Genomic DNA, 19,997 nt, shown 5'->3' with positions numbered 1-19,997 from the left:
GACCAGCCGATTGATAGATCCGGGCCAGTTCTACCACCCGTGTAGGTGAGGTAAGGGGCGAAGTGGTGTTTTGGGCAAAAGGAACACGGTTCCAGGCTCCCAGTGCCCTCAACCACCAGGCTCCCGTCCTCCAATGACACAGGGGCGCAACCCACGGCAAACAGGTTGGTGAACCAAATATGCCCCCGGGGCCACAAAGAGCTCTTAGCGTTACCCAGCACCCACCATGATAGAAGTGGCTCTTCACGGGTGCCTTGTAGAGTTGTAAGAGGATTAAAACACAGTCATATGCAGGGTTGGACTTAATAGAACGTAATTTAGAAATATACTGTTAAGATGATTTAAAACTGCGTTGTTTTAGCAATGGCTCATCAGCCGCTACATATAAACGATGAATTGGTGAGGTTTTGAAGGCTCCTAAGGCAAAGCCTTAGGCCGTGGTGATGGATTGAGTTGATTATTTGAAGTACCAGTATTGGTGAAGTTCAGATTTAGGTACTGGGACAGTTTTGCATCACGACATGAAGAGGGGAATTTCCCCGACGTCCAAATGTCTTCAAAAATGTTTAAAAGGATTTCTAAACAGGATTTTCGTAAGTGCTTCAAGGGTTGATAATGTATATTAACGGGAGCTAGTCCAAGACCAGTATGGAGCTCATGAATTGTGAACATTTGAAATGTTCCCCTTTGTCTAAAATGAAATCTCTGTCTGTTTTTAATATTTTTTGAATGGGGTTACTTTGTTTAAATCTTCTCAGTGTTTTAGCATTTGACAACTTAAATTTTAAATTGCAGACCATAGGTTGGCAATGAAAACAATGGTCAGCCTTTTTCCTCGCCTTCTGACTTGTTTGCAGTCATCGTTGAACCATGTTGAGGAATATGTGAGGAATTGTAGAAGACAGGAACATCAATAAAACGTTCAGGTTTGTAAAAAGTTCTTCTTGGTGATGAAGGATTCCAGTAATTTACCCTCAGTGTTTGTAGTAGTATCACCACAGAGTAGGTTATGGCCATTTAGATCACCATAATAATACAGGGTTTTTTCGGTTGGTAATAGCGATGAAGAAGGTGGAATATATAGAGATCAAATATAACAGCAACGTTCAAGGGAAGTCCCACCACAACGGATTTAAATGTTTCCAACACACAGAATGCTGAGGGTGTAAAATCCTGACCAAAACTGCAAGTCATTGAAATTAGTAATTAGTTTTATACAATGGCACAGTTCAATATCTTGGAATAACCTACCTTTTGGGAAGATTAATTTTGGATCTACCCCGCACAATTTTGGTGAGCGACATGAATAGATGTATTTCGAACACATCCATGTCCTCAAGGGGATCCGTACTTTAGAACAGTCTAATTCTATTTTCTTACCCTTTTGGTGCTCTAGTGGATAACCCGCATGGTACAATGTTTGACGCCCATTTCTGGTGTCCCGGGCCCTGATATTGCTAAAAGCAGTGTAAAACCATACTCACACACTCTAGTGGATAACGAGTCCGCTCGTCCTGAGTGTGTGAGTTAAGATTTAAAGTCACATCGGCAATATTTCAGCCCTATCGTGACTAAAACTACTTCTAAATTCATAATACATACATATAATATATAAAACCCTGTCAACGAAGGACAGTAAAACCACTAGATTATCACAAATTGAGTTAAAACTAGCTAGCATATATTTTTAAAAGTAGAAAATATTTTTGGACAATACAATGTAAAAATGGGCTATAGATCGCCAACAAATGAAGGTAGATCACCATACTAAGGTCCATGGGGACTTACAGTGCCTTTGCTACCTGCATGGACCCAAATTGGATTTACAGCATCCCGTCAACCGCTGGCAAGTGTAGGACAAGTTTAGCCAAATTTTAAAGGAACAAGTATACTATGTTTAAAAATCGGGTACGCAAAAAATTAACTTTGAATGTTTTGGGACTTACGTACCCCGCTCGTCCTGACGAAGACCCGCGTTCCCCACATGGGTACAGTGTGAGAATCTCATTTGTGGTGTTCCCCGCCGTGATATTGCTAAAACCATACTCACTAATGACGACAATGCTTCTGAGCTATGGCCTTTCAAAACAAAGAGTATATATAGGTATAGTTCACACCTGGCATAGCAATAAGAACAGAATCGCCGACTATACAAATATAGGCTATACTGTCCCAATATCAATGAATTGACCGCAAAGTATTTGGAACGCTCACATTATCACTCACTTGATTGTGTGGTCAAGATTCGCTTATTTACAGGTTCTCATCTCATGCGGCATTCATGCATGATGGAATGTAGATCACCTGTTGACTTGAATCCGTATGTATAAATATTAAGTACACCAATGAAAGCGACAAAGATGTTGACAAAATTTATACTCAAGGGGTACATATCTGTCTTTATTCACAACTGCAACACATACAATGATAGCTGGAGTCGTTCAACCATTCAATTGATATAGGCTTTATTCAAGGCCAAACTAAAACTTTCTGATATTGACTTCTTTATAGTAAAAAGTACTGATTACTACTGACAGCCTTTAAGATAGACATCCAGGTTCTGAACCAGCACCACCTTTCCTGTGTAAATCAGCTTCCGGCGGTTGAAGTGCCAGACAACCAGTTCAGCTTCCTCTGCTTTCATTGGTACAAAAAACATCATCTACAGACATAAAAAACAACCATGTTGAGTTTTCGTTCATTTTATAAACACGATTAGATGGTTTAAATATGTTTGCGTCAGTGTGGACAAAAATGATTATGTCATTATTAATGCGTTCATTGAAATGACACTAATTAAAAACTGGACACATAAGATGTTTTCAATATATCGAAGATGATAAACTGCAGAATAAACCCAGGAGAGTTGCTTTTGAATATCTTCTGTTTATATCATGTTCCTGTTCGTAAATAACTGAGCTTGGACCAGGATCGTAAGCAACGATCCAGACGAGCAAAAAACAGACATTTATCGAGTCCACAATATACCTGAATAGGAAGCCCTCCGAGAACTCTGTACATGAGACTGTGGTGGTTGTCTAGTCTGTACTTGAAGCCTTCCTCCAGATTGTCTCGTATTTCCTCTTTGTATTCTTCACTGGTTAGATCTGATATGCACAAGTACATACGATGACACAAGTAATATTGGTTGTATAATTACTTTAGAGAGTGAAGTGTTGTTTTCGCAAAAGAAATACATCATGACATTATTATTCCTTTACAACACGAACACGATTTTGTCTATGAATCGGAACATCGCAAACTTATGGCGAAACTCAAAATAGGTTTTACCTTCCATTCTGTAAATTATATCCCATAAGTAAATGTGGTCTCCAGTTAGGTTCGCTGGAGGCGGGGCACTTGCAATAAGGGTTTTGTTCACCCCAGATCAGCTGCAAGTTTTCACCCAGGATTAGAGATTTCACAGTGAAGACCAGATTAGCCGCCAACAACTTATCTTCGACAGGATGCATATCGCACAGGCTGGGTATATGCAGAACTAGAAAGTAGTTATAGAGATCATGCGTTAGAGAGATCCCTAGTCATGTAACTATAATATGGTAAGTCTTGGGTCAGACTTCAATAGCAAAAGAGAAACTGTGGCATCATGAACTTTCTTTTGTATCTCTCCAACAGGAACCAATTACTTCATTTACTACGCATTTGTGTAATTTCACAAAGAATAATTTGCACGTGTCCACAAATCGTTGTGTTAATACAACCATGAACGTCAATATAAACAGTTTTCAAAAGGTATTGATAAAATATTGTACTTTGGACAATGCAGCCGTATACTGACCTTCAGTACTGACAGAAAAAGCACCTATTGAATCATATGCGGTTGTCCGATATCCCAAGTTTCCTGTATATTCGGCAATTCAAAATATGTACTTTCCTGGCCATAGGACTGTCAACCTACATGTAAGTGGTCGACCTTAGTGTAGCAAGCCAAGATCATTTTATTACACCAAATCCCTGCAGACATATTCAAAAAATGTAATCTATTTTAAATTTCTTTTCCTGTTATGAACAATATTTGCGGCGTTAAACAAATTAAAAGGAAAAAAGAGAAGACAGAGCATGAACACTAAGTGTGTCAACTGGAAGAAACTAAATGCTGATTGCAAACTAGTTCTATTGTCTAGCTCATGCGAAGTTTTCTACCGAACCTACTATGTCACTCATATATTCATTCAATATTTACCATTGTTTGCCTGTGTGACAATATTGAATCAATGACTTCGAAATGTGTTTCAGGATCTATAAACCTCTCTATGTGGTAACAGTCATTATCAGCCTCTTATATCCTAAAAGAAATCTGCTGCAACTATGGATGGGACCCGCGACAAATCAACAGAAGCAATTATAAAAGTAAACTGTCTAGTGCATACTTACTTGCTAATACTCTTGGTTCACCAAACACCTGCAAAAAGACACAAATGCATCAATTTACATAGTGTACCTTTTTAATCATTGTTTGTTTCCGTTATTCTTCATTTGATAATGTATCAGCCAATTCATTACATGTATTTGAATACTCATGAATCCACACAATACATTTTGAGCAACTGTATGAAGTGGATCTAACCTTGAAGATGAAATCAACACCGGCTGTTTCTTGCAAGATGCTTTTAACGAGTGGCCATGGTGGTCTTCACATCAGCGACTCCTGTTGGTTCAACGATGTCGACAAAGGAAACGAGAGTAGTCTTCGCATCTTGCAAGGCCCAACACAAGCATAACTGCTAAAATGGCAAGCGTAGGACGTTCCATCGCTGTACGTTTATGTGGGAGCCAAAGCCTTACTAATTCATCACAGTTGAACTTCCCATATATAGAGGTATAGCAATAGGGAGGTCCATTTACGAAAAGAAGTGTTAAGTTGCGTATTGCACGAACACAAATCTATATCTATGGAATCACATGATCAGACGCCCATGAAACTAGGAAATACGATATTTATTATTTGGAAATAGTTGGGTAATATGACAAGCGTGAAGACTACTCTCGTTTCTTGTCGACATCGTTGAACCAACAGGAGTCGCTGATGTGAAGACCACCATGGCCACTGTTAAAAGCATCTTGCAAGAAACGGCGGTGTTGATTTCTTAGATCAATTTCATACAGTTGCTCAAAATGTATTGTGTGGATTCGCGTGTTAAATACATGCGCAATGAATTGGCACGATACATTATCAAATGAAGAATAGCGAAACAAGCAATGTTAAAGGTACACTTATGTAAGAATTGATGTGCATTTGTGTCTTTTTGCGGGTGTTTGGTGAAGACCAGAGTATTAACTTAGTAAGTATGCACTAGACGGTTTACGCCATAATTGCTTCATTGATTTGTCGCGGGGTTGCATCCATAGTTGCAGCAGATTTCTTTTTGGGATATAAAGAAGTGATAATGACTGTTACCACATGAGGTTTATAGATCTGAAACGCATTTTAAATTGACTGATTCCAACTATTGTCCCGCACGGGCAAACAATGGTAAATGTTGAATGAATATATGAGAGTGACATAGTAGGTTCGGTAGAAAGCTTCGCATGAGCTAGACAATAGAACTAGTTTGCAATCGGCATTTGGTTTCTTCCAGTTGACACGCAGACCGTATATGTGCTTTTTTTCCTTTTAATTTGTTTAACGCCGCAAATATTGTTCATAACAGGAAAAGAAATTTAAAATAGATTACATTTTTTTTGAATGTATCTACGAGAGGTATGTCGCTGATCTTAACTACTAAGGTCGACCTTATGTGACGATCTATGACCGAAGGCATACGCTATTTAATTGCCGAATCTCTGAAGCTTGGCGGAATATCGAAAGGTTTAACCACAATAGTCTTTCTGTCGGCTGAAAGAACATCATTCGGCTGCGATGATCAAAGATACAATATTTATCAATACCTTTGAAAACCGATTTTATATTCGGTACGTTCGCCGAACTGTATTAACACAACATTTAATGGTTTACTGACTGACAATTACAAATAAACTGAAGAAGATACAAAGAAGTTCATGATACCACAGTCACGACTTAAAACACCGCTATTACTAAGAGATATAACGCATGATATATAACTGCCAGTTGCTGCATCGCAACATTGCGTCATCTGTCGAAACTCAAAGTTGTTGACATATCTATTTCACTAATGAAAATATAATCTGGTGGCGCTGCAGCTATCGAGAGTGAACAAATACAGCCAGGTGCCGCGCCAACAGTGCTGAAACCCCGTAATTACGATGAAGTAAAACTTATTTTGGCCTACTTAAGCGCGATGTTCAGTCGGTAAAATGCATCGTTTCGTGGCTAACTGAAACTGGCCGATGGCCCTTCGCTCTCTGAAAATTATGCAACCAATGATATCGGCTGTAACTGCTGTGCATATCAGCGTAACAAAAGCCACGTCCTGTGTGCGAACTGGAAATAAATATTCTGTTTTCGTCTGGATGGAACGCTTGCGATCGCAGTCCAACTCGGTTGAGCTGCTCGATATAAACAGAAGATATTCAGCAACTTTATCTGGACTGTTCTGCGGTTTTATCTTTCGATATATTGAAAGCATCGCCCATGTCCGGTTTTTGGTGAATGATAAATTTCAGCTCGAACGTGGCATGGCCTTAACCATCTGGCTGATATTCGCCGTGCAGGAAAGGCGGTGCTTTCGGTCCGGGAACCTGGATAAAGGCTGTCGTATCTTTACTAATATCGAGAGACAAAACTGTCGACCGGTCGGTTGAACGACTCGGCCCGTATGTTACGGTTAACGAGCAAAGACGAACCAATGTGGTAACGTCGGCGCATCTTTGACGGCTTCATTGATTATTATATTTACCATGCGGTGGAGTGATCTACATTCATCTGAGTCTGAACAAAATGGCAGATCAATACGACCGCACAATCGAAATGATGATCAATGGTATCACTTGCGGTAGTCAGTCGTCCTGTTAGCAGTACCTGCTGCTGCCTAGCTTTTGTTTTTATTAACCTTGATAGTCGACCGAACGGTATGGACGCTTAATATCGCGGCGGAAGGCTGCAAAATGAGATTCACGCACAACCGCGATGAGACGCGGATGTCGTCCCAAAAACATTCGAGACCGAACTTTTTGCGTATTACGAAACGCATCGCGTTCGCTTCCAAAATTTGTGCCAGAGCAGCAGGCGATCTGGGCCGTGACCGATCCCGAAATATTTTTACCCTTTTAAAGAGCCTTTATTGCTGGCTGGTTACCGGCTCGATTTGAACAATCTGGTGGTTTACTGATAAACTGGGGTTTATATTATGGCGTATTAATTTGAAAGCTCGGGTTTTGTTCGCGATGAGGGCAATCCATTGCCGCTGTAACAGCTCGGACGTGTTGATATGGTTTTACGCTGCTTTGGCGGGCGAAACACTGAGCGTCGAAACATGTGCCATGCGGAACTGGAAACACCGAAAGTGAAAAATGGTGAACTGTTCACGGATCCCCATGAGTTTGTCGGATGTGGATCACCATCTGTTCATGATAAATGCATTGGCGAATAGATCATCTTCCCCGGAACAGGTTACCAGATGAACTGTGCCGTTAGCGCTTCAAAACTGGTAGCAATTTCAATGACTTCGGTTTTGATTAAAGATTTTACACCCTCGGCATTCTTGTCGTTGAGCTTGTTCAAATCCGTTGATGGTGGTCCTTGTTTGATTGCTGATATATTTGATCTCTATATATTCTTCTTCAACCTGTGCCATGGTGATCTAAGCATAACGCGTGATGATACTACTAGTACTGTTCATCACCAGAAAACTTTACGAACTGATTCCATTGATGTTCTATATTAATTCTCGCATATTCTCAATGTTCGTGACCTGAACAGAGAACGGAAAAAGGCGACCATTGTTTTCGTGCCGGCTTATGATTAATTTAAAATTTAAAGTTGATCAGCCTCTTGTTAAACAAAACCCCATTCAAAAAATATTGAAAACACAGACGAGATTTCATTTTGAACGAGGCATTCAAAAATGTTCACAATTCATGGTATACTGTTTTGGACTAGCTTTCCGTCATATACGTCAACCGCTTGATGCTGCTGCGAAATCTGTTTAGAAAATCGCTTTTGGAAATTCATATGTGATGCAAAACGTCGCGCAAATACTGGCTTCTGCCAATGCTGTTGCTTCGAATGTCGGCTCAATCATCACCGCGACTGGTTTGGCGTAAGTACTTCATATTCATCGTTAATGGCGACTGTTAGCAAAACAACGCGGATTTAAACGTATGGTACGTTCTGTTGCATACGCTGACTGTGTTTAATCATAACACAACTGGGCGATGACCATATGACGGGTAACTTTGTGACGGTTGCAACCTGTTTGCTGCATGAGTTAAGCCCTGTCGTGTGAATACCGATTGAACGGAACCGTGTTCCTTCCAAAACTTCCTTGCACGTACCAACACGGTATGGACGTGCATCGATTGACGATATTTGTACGTGCATGTTGACTTGCCAATCATTGTGCTTCTATTCTATTGTCGTGTAATGGTATACGCAGATCTAATAACCGAAAGGCGTTAATATGAGCAATCTGTGATAATGACACAATTATCGTTTCTTGATAACCGATAAAGCCGAACGGCTTTTGTGATTGTTTTGGACTGTCGTAACTATTCATCGATAACATTGCTGGATTATGGTATATCTGTAACCGGATACCGGCACCGGCGTATTTGACGGTATTGCGTAACGTTATATGGCTTTGCAATATTCAACGTTCGTCGGCGAAATGAGCTGCGTTGTGCGATGATGAGAAAATCCGAACCGGATGGCTTGGAAGATAAATGACGGCAAACAGGCTGCGCTATCACGCGAACGAGGACAAATGCTAAATTAAATATGCTGACTTAATGTTTTCGTAATAAATGAGCAAAGTTCCGGTTTCTGTTCATCTCGGAACTTCTTCTGACAACTGCTCGGCTGTGGTTCACCATACTTACTGTTGATCAAAACCCAGCTTTCCGGAAGTTTCTGCTCGTTAGCAGGCGTCGTTCGAACCGAGTCGTTCTTGGAACGAAGTTTGTTGTGCCGGACGTCATCGGCGCGAACGATGTTCGGTGTTTAACGCAGAACAGACGATAACACGAAGAAAACTTTCGTTAGCATGACGAAGCTGAAAACGAGATGAAGAGGGCCGGAACCTTTCAAAATTTGGAGATTGCCGCTAACTCGGCTAACTGGAGTTCGAAATCGTTTGAAGGCTTAACAGATCGGCCATATCAAATCTTTCTCGGGAAGTGACGTCATCGTTCTCCGGCTCACCATCGAACGATTTATCGTAATCCGGTCAGTTTACGGGGGTTTGGAACAGTTTTGTCAAAGATGAGCCATCGGCATTTTGCACGTACTAAAGACAGATCGGCTGATCGAACGATATGATTCTTATCGTGCAAATCAGATATTAGCAATATTGATGAGAACAGGCATCGTCCGATCTGTGCCTCTTCAACTCTGGCTCGTGGCTAAACCAATCATAATGCTACTTTGTATCACATTCATCATTAACAACTTCGGCAACTTCGAACGCTCTATCGACTTCGCTTCGAAGCTATTCAGCCGATAGACGTCTGGCACTATATTTTGGAAAATGCTGCAACGATGAAAACATTTTGAAGGTGCAATCTGTAATGTTGTAACCATTTTGAATGATGCCCTACGGCTGCGCATATTTTACGTTCTTGACTGCGTACATACTCTTCCTTGTTTGTCGATTGCAGACAGCTATAGCAATGTTGTGGTCGGTTCATGATGACCTCTATTGATTTGTGATCATTTTACCATTCAACCGTATCTTCGATGTTCCATCATCACCGTGGATCTTCTGAAAACGATTATTCTTATACGAGCATTGACCAAACGAAACAAACTTCACCCTGAGCATTTTATTGGTGTTCTGATCTATAAATGTTTTTCTGATGAACTAATCGCCTGTGATGTGGTTGCATCGAAGCCATGGTTCAACTTAACGACTGCGAACAAGCTAAGGAAGACGAGGCGAAGATTATTTCCGTCTTCATCACTCGGTCCGCCAGTTCCCGTACGTCAAAATGTAAATGTAAAACGCGGTACTTTTAAAACCGAAGCGCCAATCTTAAACGACCATGTAATCTGAAGATCGAACCACTATGGTAAGGTATCGGTCTAATAATCGGGATGTTAACATGATTGAGTATTAAATGACCAATATTCACTATTCAGGTAATAATATCGCGGCTGGAGCTTCAAAAGCTATTATTCGATTCGAAGAACAGCTGCTATGCGAATTTCTGATAACATCCGTGGCTCTGAAGGCACTTACCGAAACCATGTTTGGAAACTTTCTTCTATTCATGTTGATGATCTGGACATCTGGTTTTCCGCCATCATGATATTGTTCGTTACCATACCAAAAGCGTGATACTAATCTTCGAATTACGAACCATGTCATAAACGAAACTTGCGTCGTTTCAAAATCGTAGACTGCGTGATCTATCGGTAGCTATCGACTGGTGTTGATCGGTACCGACGGACTAGATTAAGTCGTTTGTTGAAAATGCGGTATCAACAACATGCGGTGTCGTATATTCCACGACCCAGAAAAGGCATACGACATATGAAACATGGCATTTTCAAAGATTTATATGATTTTGGGATTACGAAAACGTTGCCCTCGAACTGTTGATGTTGGCTTTGACGAACGATTCTACCTGTGCGATCGTCGGGATTGTCCCTGGTGATATTCTTATCTGTCATTGATTCGGCGATTATGGGTTTTATGATTTCCGTGATAGTCTCTTGTTGATGGATGATAACGTTTCGTAATTATCATGAATACCAATGACTGGTATCTGTCAAGGTACATAAATGATAAGCTGAAAATGGTTTAAACTTTCGAGTTAAAAACAATGGCAGAATGCAAACCACGAACCAGATTTGGTTACAGATGGCACTCTATCAAAGAAGATTGTGAAAGGCGAAATTTTGGGTATTTTTGTCGCCGCTATTTTTACCACGCATAGTATTTGAAAGCTATTAGCGGCTTCTGAACACTGGTTCGCCAGTTCACAGAATGGGGAGGAAAACCCTCATTCGACGCTAATCCGTTCAGGCGCGGAATAAACCATGGGTAATAGATGAATACTAACGCGACTCTGTGCATCGAAGATGCTGAACTTATGTCTTGGATCTTTCCGTCGCTCTCACGGTGACGATCTTTGTTTCGGCGACGAAACCATCAATGATATAATTGTTTTGCTGTCGTTGCAATGTTGTTCGAAGCCTGCTTTCAAATCTCTTTGCTGACTTTGATAACCCGACCGAAATCGGCCTGTAACCCACTCCGCGCTGGATAAAGAATCGAAACAACGTGGCGGGCTATTCTAGCATTCTTCTCGCCAGACCGGCGCATTAACATTCAAAACAAGCGAATTACCGGCAAAACGGGGTGGTCGGTGAAAGTGAAGCCTTAATTCATGCGAAATCGCTGTTTACTGATGGTCCGGGCTGACGGCGGTGCTGTCGTGAATCGGAAACGATATCTTCTCGTTGGCTGAATCACGGCTCGGTTTCACGAACGAGCGAGCGCCGCTGATAACGGCTTGGCAAAACCATTCGAAAACGCCCTAAGCAAACGGCTACCAGCTATATTCAGAACTCTCTTTCGTCGGCTTCATTAGAACAACTTTCAAGCATCCGCTTTTAATGAAATTGACCGGTGTATAACAATCATGCTTTGCAACCGGTGCGACGTGGTGGTTTGTTTGGTTTGCCCGGCACGTTGGAAATTTCTGGTAACGTCTTGCTGCTGAACGGCACTCAACTGTCTGGGCGCCGCTTCTTGATGCGCTTCGACCTGAAAGCTGTCGTCCAGATATCTTGCATGATAAAACCGATCTGGCGAGCTGCGTGCGTCAAACCCGGTATGGTTACGCACCGAATTTTGTCGACGTTATTGCGTGACCCTTCGAACCACGCCGTGGACTAATGCCAGGCGGAGAATCACATCATGATGGCCATATACAATGATTTTTTGGAACAAGTCAGTAGCTCTGCGAAACCTTACGGAAATAGGCTTTGGTCGGACCGCTCTTCGCTACTATTACCCTACTATGAAAAGTTTGAGCATGGCGGTGCGAAAATCACATCGGCGCCACGGCCGCGAACTGATTACTAGTACTCGATCGTTCATCTGGAAGTTCCCGCATCGACCCATCGTAAACTCGTATGCGTCGTTGTTCGGAAGTGTACTGCGCCCGCAATCGCGATCAATAATTCATTACAAACCACTACTGGTATCCCTCAGCCGAACGCAATTGATGATAGGCTTTTCATCTGTGTTGTGACTGACCGCACTGGATCGATGGCTCGCTTCGCGACTGTCACCCGACGCTGTGCGCGGGGCTTCAGCATCTTGATAACCGTGCGATGAGCGGCCGTTTCTGCTGTTGTTTAGTTTGACGAAATCTTGCTGCCCCGGTGGCGCTCGTGATTGCGCCACCTTTGACGTCGTCTTTCGGTTATTAACGATGGCGCTCGTGAAGTTCGCTCTGGCGTGTTTGATATTGTTGTTTCTGCGACTGCTCTTAACGCCCAGCAGCCTTCGGTCGCCGCAAACTGATATGGTACGTCGGAAAATAAACCATCTCCCTATTTACAGGACGGCGGGTGTGTTGAAGTGTTTTGTGATGCGGTCCGTCATATGCGTCGTTTAATAAATCGTCGGTTGAGAATATTGACGCAACTGGGTCGGTGATGTTTTCGCGATGTCGGACTGTCTTCAATCGGCCTATGGTCAAACACCGATTTTCTCCAGTGTGGAAGATATTCGTCAATAAAGCTATCGCTGATGGACGGTACTATCTCATGCGGATAAAACCTCATGCCCAACGCGTATTTTGGCCAGATTCGATGAGGCGATGTTGCTGATTATTCGTCAAGTTAGACGCGGTTTTTACCGCCGCCTGGCTGGTTATGTTGATGGAGCATCCGGTCTGGGTTAACCGCGCCATTCGAAGGTAATGCTGCTGGTATTCGAGCGCCGAAGACCGCGGCTTATTGTTCGAATCTGGTCGCGTTCTTCATCGACCTCGGACACCCGTTCGGTCCCCTGACGAACGAATGCAACCGTAAACCCGGCGCCGTCCCGGCGTCGAGCAGAAGTCGCCAACCTTTAAATCAACCATTGACCATTTTGCTTCGGCATTATCGCCAGTTGCCGTAATTCATATGCTGAAACGCAGCACCCTGCTCAGACAGGTGCGTGTCTTGTCTGTCGACGAACAACTTTCGTCCGCGATGAACTGAACTTTGATAATGGTCGGTTATACTTGTACGTCGCACAAACCGGTGCGATAGACTGGCTGCTGTGCATCTGTCTTTCAGTACCCGAATGTGATAAACGATTCTGGCTGGATTTGACCATTAATGGCGTCAACGTGCTACGATCGAACCGATCATTAACCGGGGCTTGACTTCAATATCCGCTTCGGGGTGCGCCGCTATCATCGGCTTGAGATTTAATCTGTCGGAAGTAGATGACGAAGATCGTTGACCTTACAGGCCGTTGAATGGCCATCTCTCCTGTTGAGGATTTACGTCTGTTGCTGCGTCGATTTTTCGCGACATTATTCCGCTGTTCAGAGGTCGTGCCCTCGAACGTGAACGCGGTAGGGATTCAAGCTTTGAATTACGCGATAACGTGGCGGCATCTGCGGGCGATGCTGTAGTGTTATTCACGCATTGACGATTGTTCTTTACGGGCGTGGCTTGAGTCATATGGGGCGATTCTACGGTGCGTTCACAATAATTTTTCCGCCCACGCTTTAGAGAACCTTTCGTCGAATTTCCGCCACCAGTTTCTGTCATGTCAAACCGCGGTATATATGTTTTATAATCAGTTCAGAACCCCAATAACGAGTTTGACCGGGCTTCCGAAATCAAATAGCGGGCTGGTCGGTACCGAGTACGGATAATCTTAATCGCCCGGCTCGTCTTTCTGATATTAATGATCAGCGGCGGTTTCCCCAACGATAGCTATGATATATTGTTGATGATTTTGCTTAGCGTTTCGACGCTCCATTCTGTTTTCTGAGTTGTCTATGCTGTCCCGGTTGAGCCCGTCGTCTTGGATGGCTAAACACAATCTGGCTGGGCTTTGATAACTATTTAACGACGTTGACTTTCTATGGTAAGGGAGGGCGGGTATGACCATACCGTAATAACGATGAATGGAACATCTGCCAAACTGGCGTTCATAGCGAATCGATTACTTGATCTGCGAAAGCTATATGTTATGGTCGTTATGCCGGTACTCGAGCTTCGATGGGGTTCGCGCTACCAACTATCGGCGTTTATTCACTGTTGGTTGTTACTTCTAGTTGTTTGAAGTTCACCGGTTTATTTTTATCGGCTATCGAAGCTGCATATCGGGATATCTATATTCCCCTGTCGGCAATGCGTACCGGCTTCAATAGTTACGGTGTCGGTCTTCAGCAGATCCTTCTGCCGTAATCAATACTGCAACAATGAACTCTCGCTCTTGAATATCACAACCCCAAATCGCGTGCGACTTTGTTTACGGTGGAATTATGGTTTAATGCGTTAACCGACTGTCCCCGGGTTTGAACAACACTGTATTTTGCAGGTAAAGGAGGGCTTCTAAACTTCGGTGACTCGATTCGAAGAACTTTACCCTATAAGTGCCAACGTGATCATACGGTCATACTGCGTAAAGATCGATCTCTAATTGACGTATTGAAATTAATCACCAGATACGCAGCGGGTGCTCGATTGCCGATACGTTTATTGGCGATGAATCAATATATCTTTCGTAAACCCACGGCAAACCCTGCTGGGTTGTGAGCGGGCATCCCTGTATGATTCGCCCCATTTTAATCATGGGTTTGAAGAACGCCGATCTTCTTTCCCCGCATCCTGCCGATATAAATTTCTGAGCACTTATGTATCGTCGGAATATATGCTGGTTTCTTCTTCGAAGAGGTAAACCAGATTAACAGCATAACCAGACGAATGAGATGATGTTCTGACTACGTTAGCCCGTGGGCTTTACATAACGGCTCGAATTCCCTTTAACTATATACGCAATTGCGTGTATTCATGTTTAACGGTACCCAAGTCACCATCCCCTATCTTGGGCCTCTTTGTCAACGCTGCTTATATTGTTTGGTCTATTGTTCGCGAAACCAACGACAGGCTGCTGGCATTGTAATGCCGGTTCGCGATCGATGATGGCGTTTGCGGCTTCTTACCGGTCAATGATCAGTGCTGGTATCGTCATCGTCGAACGGCATCGGTTTTCGCACCAAACTGTTTAGATTAATGATCACTCTGGGCGTTTTTAGCGACCGTTGAACTATATTATCAATGCGCGATGCTATTCTTTCACGTGATGCGATATAAACCAGTTTCGGTACTCGATAACTTTGGGGCAACGCCCCACCGATATCTATATTTGTTTCGTATTATTTTCGGTGGTTCATCCTTTGTTTTACTGGGATGTCTTTAACGATAAACCACTTCCACCAAGGTTCGTATGGTAGCTACCATATCCTGCGAGGTTAATCTGGCGATGATCAAACTGTTCGCGCGTTTTGATCGACCGGCATTATCGACCAGGCTATTTAACGATGATGTTATGCGTGGACCCGTTTGTTTGATCCCGGGTGACCATCGATTTACGCTAATGATAACAAAATATTAGTATAACGTGACAGTTGGTTCGGTTTCATCACTATTCGACATATTATATTTCGCCGGATAACCCGCGACATTACAGCAGGCTCGGGTGGAATTGGTCGCTATGTTGTTACCGCAAGATTTTACCGTTATCTTCAGGATATTAACAATAAAGTCACCTCAGTTGAGTGATCGAAGATGAGGGTTTCCCCACGGAGGTTGGTGAGTTTAATGATCTCTGCGGCGTCCGTCTATATATTGATTTATTTTCTCTCCAGGTGACGATAACATGATAATCATGCCGTGACCGGGACAACGGCATGCCGTGATTTTGTGGTTTCGGCGGCTAATGGAAATAAAGTGTTCGATGAGTTAAACAGGATGGCTGCGGGTAGGGATTCGAAGGTTCGGAGTGGGAAAAGTATGACGCAATACCGGTGTATATCTGGGTCATAGCCGATCTATTGTCTTTCATCTCTGCTCGAGACGGGTCTCGTATCTAGTACTGGTTATCGATTTCTTCAGCTGACATTTGTGAGATTTCATCGGGGAGTCATAGTCTCCAAAGTATTTGGCTTTGCGTAACCAGCCAACGCCACCGGATTTTATAAACTGTCATCACTAACCTGTGGTGAGTGTGGCACCAACAGTTAACCTAGCAATTCCTCCTCCATCTTACTCATGTGATAAGTAAGTTTTAGTTTTAACTATATAATATACGATATAGGCGAAACACAGAGAAATGAAGTTAGAAGTTGCCGATGGAAACACTTCAAATGCCATAGCTATAATAAATGTTAAGTATTTATATAGCATTGCTAAGCTTTATAACTGCTAAGCATTTACTAAAAGCTTTGCTAAGCATTGCTAAGCATTGCTAAAAGCGTGCTAACATTGCTAAAGCTAAAACACCCTATAGGCCGCGGGTTGAAGTGGATCTTGACTTGACTTGGCGTGTTTAGTTCAGCTGACTGTTTCTTCCTGCGTTCTATCATGTTTGCTCATCACATCGTTCTCTCTCAAACCTCCTCGAACAGATCCCTGTCATGCAGTGAAATAAGGCCACCCATCAGCGTCTGCTCCCTGAGGTCTTTCAACACCGGTTGAACCTATAGTTAGTACCCAGGCAGCTGTGATTTAGCGTGTCGGCCAGAAGGCCAGATGCGATAGCATATCTCTCTTTTTGTTATCTCGCGATTAATCTGCAGTCATCAGTATGAACGGCGTGGGCTCCTTTAATTTCTTTCGTGAAGAGCTTTCCAACCAGTCCTGCAGTCGACTTTGTGTACGTCGGGTCCGTCGCTTAAGGTCTTTCCGTTACGTTTTATTCATGCTCAGAGTAGGGCACATGATAACGATGTTCAAACACATCCCCTTCAGTAACCCTCAACATATCCAACACAGCGGTCTTCCCACATTGACACACTATGTTGGTGTGGGTCATGAAATAAATCGGTGAGCGGTATTGTGGGTGGCTTGCACGAATCTCCCGTGCATATTAAGTTAGCGTCCGCCAACGCGTGCAGATATATAATTTCAACTTGCCCAGCGGGTTGAGCCTTCTTGGTAATCTGGTTATCCCTCACTGCCGTTGTCGATCGCGTGACCGCTACCGATGCAGTTTATGCGTCATCCGTGGATCATGTCCAACCACGGCTGGCGTGCTTCATTGGTCGAATTATTCACCCGATCTACGGAGGATAGGTCCAGGTCCTTGGTTATGTATGGGTGTTGTTTGATGGTGGTGGCTTTTTTATCTCATCCCACTGCTGTTATGCCCTCATACCATGACAGAACAACTGGTTGGGCACGCCCTCTATGGTCACTTCCGCGGCAATCCTAGAGGTTGAAAATGTATCCTCGGAACAATGAAATCCTCCGCTGGGACGACCAGGATGCGTTTCATCGATCGGCCGCGTTCAGGTTGATATTCCGCAGGTGGCTCTTATCTCGCCCGCGACTGATCTATTAATGCTCGGTATCGCGATCATGCAGGATGTTGTCTTCCCCAAATTGCTGGCGCAGACGCGAACGGCTCGGGGCTGAGTGACCATGTCGAACTCGAGATGTTGTCTGGCGGTAACTGGCTCATCACCGTTCGGCGTAAATGCGCTACTTTGCTGTAGTCGTTGAAGCGTGAGCTTCGATATTCGCTATCACCCGGCTGGCGGCCTGGTAAGCGTGGCGTGCCCGTCGAAACAGCTTCGAAGTCGGCGTACGCCAGAACGGTTCCGTGCGCTTGGCGATGGCCTTTTCACGATCGATGGCTTGTCTGGCTGGTCAACTGGCGTGACCCAATCTTAACTGGGTCGATTTGCTGATACCTGGTACGCATCATTGACGTTCTCTCGCTTTTCCAGAGATCGTGGCAGTGAAACCATTAAACGTAGATAGATGCTCAGCACTTTTCGTTACTGGCTGATCTTGATGGTGGTTTTCGCCGATGATGAAACCGACCTCGTTCATACTGGACTCCACGTTTGTCGTTGGTGGAGTCAACGTGGGCTGAACGCCAGTCAGGCAATGCCTGGTACAGTGTTCTCACCGGAACGATCGACCAGCGGCGTTTGGTTCTGGTCTATCTTGCTGGGATTGTTGGTGATGGTCACCGACTGGCGCCGCGACTCTGGCAGCCTAGAGGCTCTCTTGATCGCCGGAAGGGATCTAGTTTTCTACCATGCATTGTTATATAAATGAAATGTATAAGTTTTAATACTAAATAATGGCAAATTACATCCTATGGATGATATGAGGTGCTTAGGCATTCGAGGATGACACCACATTCACTACCCTTAGTACTGAGCTGCTGTACTGCTGTCGACGATTGATACGGCAGCAGTTGAAAATAGAGACAACATCGAAGCCGTTGGGAAGGGACTATGCCAGTTTACGTCGATAAGGAAGGCCAGCTGCGTTGAACCACCGGGGTCAATATCATAAAAAAAAGACGGGAAGCCCGTATGCTTTGTCAGCACTCACCCAATTAAGCCCTGGTAAGGGTCAGCTGATCCGTGGCGAACTAGGCTTCATAGATTACGGCGTGACCAAAGCTTCCCGAAGGTGGTCAAGATCTTCTGCAAGCAGCCAGGGCCAATGCACAGAATGCTAAAGAAACGCTCCGGACAGTATCGAAACAATATTATTGCGATACCATAACAACCCCTTGCGGGGCTCGAATTTCCCTATGGGGAACTGCGAGGCCTGAGGCAACAACAAAACGTAATGCGCGGAGAACTTCGTTAACAACATGGGGGAAACTTCAAAGTGTGGCATGGCTGAAATCGCTCACCGAAGCGGAGGGGCGATGATATGAAGCGCTCTGCATTATCGAGGAGATAAAAGAAACTGCTGGAAAGGCGAGGCGGACTCGGTTGGAATCCGCTTCCTCGAACCGAAGCCCTCGATCCAGATCGTGCGTTAATGCGAAACCATCGATCAGGTCTATATGGAGGAACACGCATCGCTTCATGGGATCAGAATCCCCTCTTCAGAGCAAAACCATCACCATCGCCATGCCGAGCTGCGTGGGCTTCATCATATCAACCTGGTGGTGTCATTGACAGGGGGTACCCCCACGCCACCACCAACACCCACAGGTGGCGTCAAAGGAACTGGGTAAAAAATCGGAAACCCTGGCTAAACTGGCTAATAAGGCTGCCGAAGCCCTGCCGCAACATCCGCAAGGTAGCTTTCGTCTGCGTGGCTGCTGGTAGCTCTGGCTAAAACTGCCCGTGGCTCCAGTCAAAACCTGTGGGCAGCCATGGAAATTAAGCGTGGTGGGTTTGGTAATGCGTGGCGGCTAAAGGTGCAGCAAATGAATTTTAAAAGCGCTGCTTACAATACCAGGGCTGTTTCGGTCGATGACGCGTATCAACCGTGACTTGCCGGAACCCATTACTGGATGCTGAATTAATGGCTATATGACGCTGGATATAAATTATTCTTTATTACCCATTGACGAAGTGTTGTTTACATACCACCATAACGTACGTTATTGTATTTTCGTTGTTTGTTGAACAGACGCGTGATATTTGAATTTAACGTCCGGAACAATGGGTTAATGTCGCACCACACCCGTTGTGGCGCACCACACGGCGAGATTGGTTCGCGCGAACTGCGTAGTTTGTTGAACCGGCATGAACTTCACCTTGGCGTTGGTCACCGCCAGATTTATGCGGGCTGAAGGGCATGCAAAAGAGCACGGTTACATCCCATCGGGCCCGGCGATCTTCGTAGACAGAAATCTCGTCCAGTTTAGGGAATTAAAACACTCCCGAAGAAAGCG

This window comes from Haliotis rubra, unplaced genomic scaffold, assembly GCF_003918875.1.
Source record: "Haliotis rubra isolate DU_JTF1 unplaced genomic scaffold, ASM391887v1 Scf1403, whole genome shotgun sequence".
In the NCBI taxonomy this organism is placed as follows: Eukaryota; Metazoa; Mollusca; class Gastropoda; order Lepetellida; family Haliotidae; genus Haliotis; species Haliotis rubra.
This window is presented reverse-complemented; position numbering follows the sequence as displayed.